The sequence below is a fragment of the Amblyraja radiata genome, chromosome 4 (genome assembly GCF_010909765.2).
Source record: "Amblyraja radiata isolate CabotCenter1 chromosome 4, sAmbRad1.1.pri, whole genome shotgun sequence".
Taxonomy (NCBI): domain Eukaryota; kingdom Metazoa; phylum Chordata; class Chondrichthyes; order Rajiformes; family Rajidae; genus Amblyraja; species Amblyraja radiata.
This window is the reverse complement of record NC_045959.1, coordinates 11,528,362-11,541,506: the sequence shown is the minus strand read 5'-3', so window position 1 is coordinate 11,541,506 and position 13,145 is coordinate 11,528,362. Positions and strand designations below refer to the sequence as shown.

General features: G+C 44.3%; 1 protein-coding gene across 3 annotated transcripts in view; it reads left to right on the top strand.

Moving 5' to 3' along the window:
• Positions 1-13,145, top strand: part of ncald (neurocalcin delta) — a 162,931-nt gene that overhangs the window by 127,295 nt on the left and 22,491 nt on the right. The gene's annotated exons all lie outside the window — the stretch shown is intronic.

Sequence of the window (13,145 nt, the reverse complement as noted above, 5' to 3'; positions counted from 1 at the left end):
TTGCATAAATGCCACAAAGCACAAATTGTTCTCAGTCTTCACTTCAGGAGAACCCTGAAGTCCTGAAATCTGAAGTCTGAAGAAGGGTTTCAGCCCGAAACGTTGCCTATTTCCTTCGCTCCATAGATGCTGCTGCACCCGCTGAGTTTCTCCAGCACTTTTGTCTACCTTCAGAGAGAACCGTTAGGAGATATATCAGTGACCCAGTAGTAACTATATTAGGCCCAAGACAGGCAGTAGTCTGAGATTAATAGATGCAAACTAATGTGCAATATAATTTAATTATCAGATTTTGATTTGGAGTTTGGTGGTGGAGGGGGAAGGAGAGTATTGAATTTGGTTTACTTTTTTTAATAGTTATTTAGATACCATGTTCCATATATAATTACTTATTAATATTGCTTAGCACTTTTGGTAATTATACTCAATAGAGACAGTGGCAAAAGTGAGCAAATCAGTGTGCCAGGTGGCTTCGAGGCGATCTTGACAGTGATATTCCCTTTTTAGTTTTGCATTGTTTGCTTGGGGAGAAGTGGGGAGGGACTTGGTATGGCATAATTTATCATATTTTCAGTTAAATGAAACATTTTTTCAAAAATTGCCACTTAAGCCTGGACACATGGTGATTCAATTTAGATACTTTAAAATCCTATTAATCTGATTGAGAGACTATTTCAACTGCTACAATCGAGATATTTTGCCCAAGGGCATTGTACCAAAGCACAAATATCACACTCTGGCCTTTACAGTCTGTTTTAAGCTCCCTCACTAAATACCAAACAGCAGTTTGTATGGCACGGGATCCTCAAAAAATCTGCTTTGTGGATATACTTCTATTGTAAATTACTTTGATTTTGTTTCCCTTAAAGCTTCCAAAATCAAAGGAATTGCAATCCATGATCTCATCTTAGTCCTTCATTCTTAGTCCAGTCAATCCAAGATCGCATCTTAGTCCATAATTTTGCCTCGCATTGTGCTGGAGGTTAGCTAATTTCTTTTAAATAGAATACAAAGCTGCATCAGTGATAACAAAGATGTTCATTAATAATGTTTATTGTATAAATATATTCAAGATGGTGCTGCTTTATTTAGTTTTAACATTTTATTATGTTCCCTTACTAGGGCAAAGAAGAATCAACAGTATATACTTTGTGCTTTCATAGTGCAGTTCTGTTTTTGAATAGGACAAATACTTTTTTTCTTGCACACTCCATGTTCTGGCTTTTTGAAATCAACCCCAGCCCCAGCTAATTGTATTAATAACCAGGTCTCACATTCCAAACTCATTATCCAATTATTCATTGGTCTCTCTTGTATGCTTGATTATCTCTAATCCCAAATTGTGAAGAAAATATCTGTCCTCACAATTACTCTGGGAAACCTTTATTTTGTGCAAGGTTTCAAGGCCAGTTTATTGTCACATGTACCAGTTAAGGTACATTGAAAGTTGAGTTACCATACAGCCATACTAAGTGAAAAGCAACAAGACACACAACCACATAAAAGTTAATGTTAACATCCATCACAGTGGATTGCATATTCCTCACCCTTCTTCCTCTTGTTCTCCCGCGGACGGGGTAGTCAAACCATCGACTGTCGGGGTGATCAAAGCCCCCTGCAGCTGACGATCGAAGCCCCTGTTGGGGTGATCGAAACTCCCGCGTCCGGGCGGTTGAAACTCTCTGTGGCATGGAGCTCCCGAGTCAGACTCTTCTTACCAGAGACCGCGGGCTTCACGATGTTAAAGTCCACAGGCCCCCCGTTGGAGCTTAAATCCCCGGCAAAGGGATCTTTGAGAGACTATTTCGTGATGTTAAAGTCCCGCAGACCCCTCGCGGCTTGGAGCGCCCATCAGTTTCCAGGAAAGGCCACCAACTTCGTGATGTTAGGCCGCAGTGGGGACGGAGATACAATACGTTTAAAAAATCGCATCTCCGTCGAGATAAGAGATAGAAAAAAGGTTCCCCCCACATAAAACAAACCAAGGAACACTAAAACATACTTTTAACACATACCGGTACTAAAAATAACAAAAAAGAAGAAAGGACAGACATACTGTTGGCGAGGCAGCCACTGCTGGTGGCACCACACGGTGTTAAACTTTGGTTTAATATTTAATCAATTGGAAAAAACCCTCTCTGTTTTTATTTTAATGAATGATACAGAGTTGTGTGAATAATTAATTTTCCTCCTATAATTTGGATCTTAGAATTAACCAAGCCTATCTAATCAGCAGTAAAATCCCAAGGTTCCTTCAGATTGTCTCAGATAAAGTATTTGGAGATAGTTGACATCATCAGTGGACTTCCTATTTTACCTAGACAGATTTCACCAGCAAATTATTCTGACGCGGTTCAAATTTATATTCTTACCAGGAATTCTCTTCAGAGCAAAGACTGTGAATAAAGTGTGATAATATAGGTTTGACCGTAAATCTAACCTTTTCCCATTTCCTTGTAAATGAGTGAGTGCTGCACGAACCACCGCATGTTTAGTCTCTCTTTAGTGGGTGTTACAAAGTAGAGATTCTGATCCAGGTCAGGAGCTGATAAACTACTTTGTCCTGAAGAAGCTATTGGCTGAGATGCGTCTGATTCCAGCAGATCTATGGTGGTCGTCTCAATCTTGCTAATTGTCAGAGTTCACAAACAACCTTGCCTCCATGCAAGTTGTTATTGTAAAATAATTTCTTAACTTAGCAATTTTGAAAAGATAAGGTTGGCATCATAAGCCCCATATTTAACCCCTGTGTCATTGCAAAAAATTGCAATTTCCCCGGAGCTTCTAGCTCTGTGTTGGAAGGTTCAAAGAATTGTCTCAGTACTGAATAAAGAATCAATTCCAACAGCTACAAGCGTTTGAGTCAAGTTTTCTTGACTTTAGATTGACAAAAGAACTCAGTTTAACAGTCGTCTCCATCTCGCTAATTGTCAGAGTTCACAAACAACCTTGTCTCCATGCAAGTTGGTATTGTAAATTAATTTCTTAACTTAGCAATTTTGAAAAGATAAGTTTGGCGTCATAAGCCCCATATTTAACCCCTGTGTCATTGCAAAAAATTGCAATTTCCATTTCCTTTCCGAAGTCTGAAGTTATCAACCAAACTCATTCCTATCTTCCCTGAAGGTTCCTGTTTGAACTTTTTCACTTAGAACACATTGAAAGTTTACAATTGGCATCATCCGTAATTGTGACAGTGGCACGCTATCTGTCTTGTCGCTGTATTCTTTGATGTGCCTAGACACTTCAGCATTCTTAAATCTACTTTTTAAATTCAATTGTATAACATCTTCCCTAGATCCTCTTAATTATCCAATTTTAGTCTGTATATCATGACCCTTTTCCATATGTACCTTGTTGGCCTTTAGAATTTACTACGTGTCTATTGATGCCCTAGAATGGAAAGCTTTACCTTTGGAACAGATGTAGCAGAGATGGAGACATTGAGAGAAAGGAATAGCATCTTGCAAATTCTGTGCTGGTTGTGAGTACGTTGAGAAATAAATAGTAAAAGTCCAAAGTTGGTGGTCTGGTTTCCTGTGTGCAGAGTAATTGAATGTTACATCACATTGCTTGCTGCACTTGGTGTGAAGACGACTGATTAGACAATTTTGCTGTGCTACTGTCGTGAGCAAAGACTATAGATAGAAACATATGTTGCTCCACAAATTGGATGGAGTATTGGTTGTCAGAGGAACATACCTCATGGAAGTAGTTTTCCCTGGGGAGATTATACATAATATATTGCCAGGCTTTTGAAATGGTACTATTGATATCTTGGTTAACCAGTAGATGTTGTGGCTTTTGTTCTGCCACTGAGCCAGCCGAATCTAAGAAGGAATAACCCGACTCTTGACATGTGTTCTAAAAGACAGATGTCTGATATTCTTTAAGCTTTGTAATTAAATTTCTTTTCAGTTACAGACTTAATGGAGAGCTTTGGACTCTAATGTTTTCATACAAGTTTGATGCACAGGCATCTTTTGTTCAAAGAAGGAAACTTGAGGTCATCATCTGTCTCCAACTGTTTCCTCTTATCACTTTCCATTATGGTGTTACCAAATTCTTTCAACACGGCAATCTCTGAGGAGGCTTTCTCCATCATGCTGAAAACTCTAGATTCTGGAGTAGTTCCTGATGATTGGAGGGTAGCTAATGTAACCCCACTTTTTAAAAAGGGAGGGAGAGAGAAAACGGGGAATTACAGACCAGTTAGTCTAACATCGGTAGTGGGGAAACTGCTAGAGTCAGTTATTAAAGATGGGATAGCAGCACATTTGGAAAGTGGTGAAATCATTGGACAAAGTCAGCATGGATTTAGGAAAGGTAAATCATGTCTGACGAATCTTATAGAATTTTTCGAGGATGTAACTAGTAGAGTGGATAAGGGAGAACCAGTGGATGTGTTATATCTGGACTTTCAGAAGGCTTTCAACAAGGTCCCACATAAGAGATTAGGATGCAAACTTAAAGCACACGGTATTGGGGGTTCAGTATTGATGTGGATAGAGAACTGGCTGGCAAACAGGAAGCAAAGAGTAGGAGTTAACGGGCCCTTTTCAGAATGGCAGGCAGTGACTAGTGAAGTACCGCAAGGCTCAGTGCTGGGACCCCAGCTATTTACAATATGTATTAATGATTTTAACGAGGGAATTGAATGCAACATCTCCAAGTTTGCGGATGATACTAAGCTGGGGGGCAGTGTTAGCTGTGAGGAGGATGCTAGGAGGCTGCAAGGTGACGGATAGGCTGGGTGAGTGGGCAAATGCATGGCAGATGCAGTATAATGTGGATAAATGTGAGGTTATCCACTTTGGTGGCAAAAACAGGAAAGCAGACTATTATCTAAATGGTGGCCGATTAGGAAAAGGGGAGATGCAACGAGACCTGGGTGTCATGGTACACCAGTCATTGAAACAATCTCCTCAGTAAGCTTGCTGGCTCAAAGTGGGGGGCAGCAGCCCCCACACAGCGCATTTCAGCACTAGCCCGCATTTTCTTCAGCCGAATATTTGGTCCAGGTCTTCCCACACACACCATGTGGACACCCAATTGAACTCAACAATGAGGATCATCACAGGAACAATCCGCTCAACACCACTCCCCTGGCTCCCTGTCCTATCCAACATAGCTCCTCCACACATCCGGCGAGTAGTCCTCACTCAAAGGATGCTCCAAAAGACCAAAAACTCCCCTCACCTGCCAATTCACATGGACATCTTCAACCCACCCACTGCTCGACTTCCATCTAGACGACCAATTTGGAAGAACCCACCACCAGCTGATTTCACCATCCAATCAGCTTGGAAAAAGGAATGGGAGTCCAAGGACGTCCCAAATAAACATCTGGTGTCAGACCCCACCCTACCGGTCCCTGGCACCAATCTCCCAAGGAAGCAGTGGACGACGCTGAATAGATTCAGGACTGGACATGGCCCCTGCTTGGCCAGCCTTCACAAATGGGGCAGCAGTCCAACCCCACGGTGTGCTTGTGGAGAGCAGCAAACAATGCAACACATCATTGAAGCATGCCCTCAACAAAGACTCAAAGGAGGACTGGTCACCCTTCATACAGCAGATCAAGAGGCAACTGCTTGGCTAAAGGACTTTGCATTCGCTAAAATAAATAAGTCATTGAAAGTAGGCATGCAGGTGCAGCAGGCAGTGAAGAAAGCGAATGGTATGTTAGCATTCATAGCTAAAGGATTTGAGTATAGGAGCAGGGAGGTTCTACTGCAGTTGTACAGGGTGTTGGTGAGACCACACCTCGAGTATTGCGTGCAGTTTTGGTCTCCAAATCTGAGGAAGGACATTCTTGCCATAGAGGGAGTGCAGAGAAGGTTCACCAGACTGATTCCTGGGATGTTAGGACTTTCATATGAAGAAAGACTGGATAGACTCGGCTTGTACTCGCTAGAATTTAGTAGATTGAAGGGGGATATTATAGAAACTTACAAAATTCTTAAGGGGTTGGACAGGCTAGATGCAGGAAGATTGTTCCCGGTGTTGGGGAAGTCCAGGACAAGGGGTCACAGCTTAAGGATAGAGAGGAAATCCTTTAGGACCGAGATGAGAAAAACTTTTTTCACACAGAAAGTGGTGAATCTCTGGAACTCTCTGCCACAGAGGGTAGTTGAGGCCAGTTCATTGGCTATATTTAACAGGGAGTTAGATGTGGCCCTTGTGGCTAGGGGGATCAGGGGGTATGGAGAGAAGGCAGGTACAGGATACTGAGTTGGATGATGAGCCATGATCATATTGAATGGCGGTGCAGGCTCGAAGGGCCGAATGGCCTACTCCACCTATTTTCTATGTTTTCTATGCTCCTACTGATTTCCCCTTTTCAGTTTAATCAATTTCTCCATTTCAGTTTCACCAATTTCGCCGTGTTTGTGAAGCCTCTTTATATCAATTCCGTACCATGCCTCTTTTTTTCTGCATTGGGAGGATATGAGTGAAGTAATAGAAAAAAAGCCCTTAGCAATGAGGTAGCAGCAATAAACATGAATGCTGAGAGTAATGTTACAAGGGCAAGTCAGAGATGAAAACAGATATATAGGGGTGATTCTTCAGTAAGTGTCTACTTTGGTGTCCCGCTACTTTGATGCTGTATATAAGGAAAATCCGTAATTCTATCCCATTTCTTCTTTTTCTATATTGTTAATAAACATAATCCACATAAATACAGATTAAACCCTAAATGAATAAAGTTTTTTTCCCCCCGATGTTCGATGCCCCCCCCCCCCCCCCACCCCCGAAAACCGCATGTCCCGATGGTTACTTGTGAAGTTTCAAGTCGGCATATTTATTTAATGGGGGATCTATCTGAAATTAAAATACTTTTAAACAGTAGGTATTAATAATTAAAATATTTATCTCCCTTAAAAAAAAATTCTCTATTCTTGATAAAATTATAAATGTTACTGTTTTTTTCAAAAATTCCTTGTCCCGATGATTGGAGCCATTACCGTCACTCAGTTTTGTTGAGCCGTCCCACATGGCTATAAATAGAATAGACGCGAACCTCCGACCTCAAAAGACCGCGGAATTCAAAAAATTGCAAAAAGTAGGCACTTACTGAAGAATCACCTAGAGACCGAAAAATGGAGATTGTGTGGTGGATTTATAAAGTAACTTTCCTGTACTCGTGATATGGTCCATTTTTTCTAGATTCAGCAATGTGAATGCAGGAAGCAGAATATTGGTAATATCGTGCCTAATCCACATAAATAGGATACATGGCCTTCCAGAAATAACAACAGAAGACCTTGTCATCTTTAACATTGCAAGTCAGAAATACATCTCGGGGTTATCTTTGCTTCCATCTCAGCAGCAGGCAATTAAAGCTTTTTGGATACAATCTCAATGAGAAATAAACACTGCCATTGGCTTAGTTGAAAAAAGTTGCAAACCCTGCATCACTGAGAAACTAGATCATGGGAAATCTTATTGTTCTGTAAATTGGACTGAAAATGAGTCAAGAGTCAAGGAGTTATTGTCATATGTCCCAAAATTGAACTATGAAACTCTTACTTGCAGAAGCACAACAGATATATAAACGTAGTGTTCTGTAAAACCCACAATATTTTTTGTTTGCTTTTTATTTATATATAAATAAAAACACAAACAATAATAGTGCAAAGGTTTTACACCTTCTTCCCGATGGCAGGAGTGAAATGGGAGTGTGGCTAGGGTGGTGTGGGTCTCTGATGATGCTGACTGCCTTTTGAGGCAGCGACTCCTGTAGATCCCTTTAATGATATGGAGGCCAGTACCCGTGATGGACTAGACAATGTTCACCACTTTTTGCAATTTTCTTTGTCCTTGGGCTACCGAGTTACCGAACCAGGCTGTAATGCAACCAGTCAATATGCTCACTACTGTACACCTGCAGAAGTTCAAGAGAATATTCGTTGACATACCAAATCTCCTCAAACTTCTAAGGAAGTAGAGGCATTCATGAGCTTCATTTATGATTGCATCATAATGTGCTGAGTCCAGGACAGATCTTCAGAGATATGCACACTCAGGAATTTACAGTTTTGGACTCTCCACCATCTTTTCATCGATTAAGACAGATTTCCTCTTCCAAAGTCTATAATCAGTTCCTTGGTTTTACTGATGTTGAGAGCAAGGTGTTGTTTTGGCACGATTTAGTCAGTTGATCAATCTCCTTCCTATACTCTGACTCATTGTTATCTGTAATTTGTCAAACAACAGTGGTGTTGTCTGCAAATTTGAAGATGGAGTTGGAACTATGACCGGCTATGCAGTCATGAGTATAGAGTGAGTACAGCAGGGGGCTGTGCTTGCTGCTTTGAGATGCTCCTGTGCTGGTGGCTGTCGAGGAGGAAGTGTTGCTGCCAATTTGTACAGATTGTGGTCTTCTGATTAGGACGTCAAGGATCCAGTTGCAGTGGGAGGTGCAGAGACCCATTTCCATAAGCTTGATGTGTTAACTGCCGAGCTGTAGTCTATAAACAGCAGCCTGACATTGTCCAAGTGCTTCAGCGCATAGTCAGTGAGATTGCATAATCCGTTGACCTGTTGTGACTGTCCAGGTTCGTGTTGAGGTAGGAGTTGATATATCTGCCATAACCAACTGCTCAAAGCGTTTTATCGCCACTAATGTTGTTTAAGAGAAAGCTTTGTGGCTGGGCAGAATCTACGTAATTAATATAATTCCCGTATCTCTCTCCTTAACCAATCTTGTAAGAAACAAATCAGCTGAACAGCAGACTTAGCCGTGAGCAGAACTCATTATTACAAAAGAAAAATTAGGCAACAGATCCAGTTTCAAATAAGACTTTATTTAAAAATCACTTCACTAAACCAATGTATCTTTATTGTCTGGAATATGACACATTATGACTTTTTGGTTGGTTATTATCTGTTCTTGCTACTTGCCAAAAAAAATTCAATATAATCGTGTCATAATTATTGTCACAGAAGCATATTTTATATCCTTCTTTATAAACTGCAAACCCTTCTACTCTCTGAGGGAATTGAACTCTTTTATTCTCGCTGGAGTTTACATCCCATCCCGTGCCTGCGTACGTGAGGCGCAAACGCAACTCGCTGACCAGGTAATGAGGGTAGAGAGTGACTTCCCGGTCACTCTCTATGGTCATTGATTTGGGGGACTTTAACAAAGCTAACCTCAGTCGTGACCTTACAAAGTACAAACTTCATGTTACCTGCCCCACCAGAGGGGAGAGAACACTCGATCACTGTTATACGGCAATCAAGAACGCATATCGCTCTGTTCTCTGGGCGGGTCTGGGTCTCTCTGATCATTGTCTAGTTCACCTTATTCCGACCTACAGGCAGAAACTAAAATCTGCTAAGCCTGTGGTCAGAACAACGAAAAGGTGGACAAGCGAGGGCATTGAGAACCTACAATCCTGCTTTGACTGCACTGAGTGGAATGTGTTCAGGGAAGCAACCACAAGCCTCGATAAGCATACTGACACTGTGACATCATATGTCAGCTTTTGTCAGGACAGTTGCATTCCAACTAGGACCCGGACATGGTTCAACAACAACAAGCCCTGGTTTACAGCAGAACTAAGACGGCTCCGACAGTCTAAAGAAGAAGCCTACAGGAGTGGGGATGCAGACCTCGACAGGCAGGCAAGGTACAAGCTGAGAAGTGGAATCAGAGCTGCCAAGGAAAGGTACCCTGAGAAGTTGAGGAACAAGTTCTCAGCTAGTGACTCTTCTTCAGTTTGGAAGGGCTTGCAAGAAATCACCAGATTTTACAAGAGGAAAGTCCCCCGCTCTTTGGACAATCGTCAGCTGACCAACGACCTGAACGATTTCTACTGCCGGTTTGATAAACAGAAACTTAACCCTGGACCCCCCCCACCCACTCCTCCCCAACCACCACTTCACATCGACTTAAAGTATGACTCCAGTCTGAAAAGACTGGACTCTTTCCCACCCTAGTGGCGGCGCGGCTCTGGCTGCAGCGGCTCTCCGGCAGTCCTGTTTGTTTTGTGTTTTTGGGTTGTTTATTTTCGTTTTTGGTTAGTCTAGTTTTGGTTTTTAGTTTGTGTTTTGGGGGGGGGGGGGGGTTGAAACGGGGCTTGCTGTCTCTCCCTGCGGGGGAATGCGACTTTTTTGTCGTATTCCCCTTCTCTGCCTCCGTCTGCGCTGAGGCCTAATGGCGGAGCTGGCGACCTCGAGACTCAGGAGGCAGAGCCCGCCAGGACTCGCACTGGGCTCTCTCCCGTGAGGACGGCCCGGCTCGGGGCTGGAACAGGGCTTTCGTGAGGGGCTGTGACGGCCGGCCCGAGGAAGGAATGGTGCTCCCGTCGGAGTAGCCGAGCTCGGGGAGGTACGGCGTTCCCAGCCCGAGGGAGGAGCGGCGCCCGGTCGGGGCGGCCCAGCCTGAGGGAGGAGCGGCGCCCAGTCGGGGCGGCCCAGCCTGAGGGAGGAGCGGTGCCCGGTCGGCGGCGGCCCAGCCTGAGGGAGGAGCGGTGCCCAGTCGGGGCGGCCTGGCGCGAGGGAGGAGCGGCGCCCGGTCGGGGCGGCCTGGCCCGAGGGAGGAGCGGCGGCCTGGCGCGAGGCTGAGACGGTGGCAGCACTCACGTGAGGGCGATCCGGCTCGGGGCTGGAACGATGCTCCGGGGGCTGGGACGGCAGTTCTGGTGGCGGTGGCCTGAGACCGGGGGTTCGGCCGCGGGCCAGCGGCTGCGTCAGCAGGTCTGGTGAGCGGCAGCTTCGACTACCCCGGGCCGCGGTGTTTGAGCCGCGAGGACAGGTTTTAACATCGCCCGGGGGGTATCGCCTCAGCGCAGAAGGAGAAGAGGAGGGAAGAGACTGCAGCCCTAAGACTTTTGCCTCCATCACAGTGAGGAGATGTTGGGTGGACTCACTGTGGTGGATGTTAATATGTGTTTATTGTTGTTTTTTATTGTATTGTATTATATGTATGACTGCTTAAATTTCGTTCAGACTTCGGTCTGGATGACAATAAAAGGCTATTCTATTCTATTCTATTCTACCCACCCCTCTCCAATCACCACTTAACACCCACTTACAGCCTGACCGCAAAATACTGGGGTTACGTCCACTACCCATCCCCTCTGTGCTGCCCAACATCAATCTGGCCACTTCTCCATCACCAACAATAGAAATTGAGGAGGTGGAGAGGCTGTTCAGAATACAGAGAAGACGGAAATCTCCAGGACCAGACAATGTTTCCCTCAAGCTACTCTCAAGCTCTGTGCCGAGCAACTGGCACTGGTCCACACAGACATTTTCAACCAGTCTCTGCAAACCTGTACTGTCCCTGCCTGCTTCATAGCCTCCACTATTGTCCCTTTACTCAAAAAGACAAGGATTACTGGTCTTAATGACTACAGGCATGTCGCACTGACCTCTGTAGTCATGAAGACCCTTGAAATACTTGTGCTGGCCAGCTGAAAAATATCACTAGACCCTCTGCAGTTTGCACACCGGGCCAATAGATCTGTGGATGATGCAGTCAACCTGGGCCTGCACTTCATCCTCCAGCAACTAGACCACCAATGGACCTATGCGAGGATTTTGTTTGTTGATATTAGCTCTGCATTCAACACCATTGTGCCAGTGCTACTACACTCCAAACTCTCCAAGTTGACTGAGCCTGAACCCATCTGTCGGTGGATCACCAGCTTCCTGACAGACAGGAAGCAGCGTGTGTGGCTGGGAAAGCACATCTCGGACCCGCAAACGCTCAGCATAGGAGCACCGCAAGGCTGCGTACTCTCCCCTCTACGCTCTCTACATCAATGACTGCACCTCCACAGATTCCTCTGTCAAGCTTCTCAAGTTTGCGGACGACACAACCGATTGGACTGATCCAGGATGGGGAGGAATCTGCCTACAGACAGGAAGTGACACAGCTGGCGTCCTGGTGCCATCGCAGCAACCTGGAGCTTAATGCTCTTAAGACAATGGAATTGATTGTGGACTTTAGGAGAGCTCTCCCTCCTCTCACCCCACTCTCCTTCAACAACACCACAGTCACATCTGTGGAGTCTTTTAAGTTCCTGGGAACCATCATCTCCAAGGACCTTAAATGGGGGGCCACCTTCGACTCCACAGTCAAAAAGGCACAACAGAGGATGTACTTCCTGCTGCAGCTGAGGAATCACAATCTGCCACAGGCAATGGTGGTCCAATTCTACACGGCCATCGTAGAGTCTGTCCTCACCTTCTCCATCAGGTCTGGTTTGGCTCAGCCACCAAGCACGACACCTGGAGGCTGCAGCGAATCGTCCAATCGGCAGAGAAAGTTATTGGCTGCAACCTTCCCTCCATTGACAAACTGTACACTGCAAGGGCCAGGAAGCGAGCGGGCAAGATCATCTCTGACCCCTCTCACCCTGGCCACAAACTCTTTGAATCACTTCCCTCTGGAAGGTGACTGGACAGTCAAAGCTGCCACAGCCAGACTACTTTTTTCCACAAGTAATAGCTCTACTCAATAACCAAAAATCAGTAGCCTCCTTTTGCTCTGGTATTTTATTTAATTCACATGTTTAATCAATAATGTTTTATTATTAATGTTTATTGTTTTATGTGTCATTCTTAATTGTCACTATGTCATGTTTTCACTTGCGGGCGGAGCACCAAGGCAAATTCATTCAATTCAGTTCAAAGACATTGTGTTAAAACTCTATCAAAACCCCTGGGTATATCATGACTCACCAGCAAGATATCAACGGAAAGACAATGCATGATTACCATCGAGCCATCCACAGTGATAAAGGGAATAACCTGAATAAAGTTTAGTGCAAGATAAAGTCCAGTAAAGACCAATCAAAGATAGTCCGAGGGTCTCCAATGAGGTAGGTAGTAGATCATGACCAGTGATGGAAATGGGGGGGAGGGGGGGGGGGGGGTACGCAGGGGAACGCCGTTCCCCTACTTTTCAGTTTCCAGTTTATGTTTCAGTTTATGTCCAATTTCTGTACAAGAAGGGAGTCAGAGTTGTTACATACGTGACCATGGATAATCGTCACAACGAGTCACGCTGCATCGGCCATGAGATGAAAACAATTTGTTAACTACCATTGTTAGCACTTGTTAATAACCAGTAGTTAACACAAAGTTATACAATGTGTCATCAATACATCGATCCACATTCCTCAGTA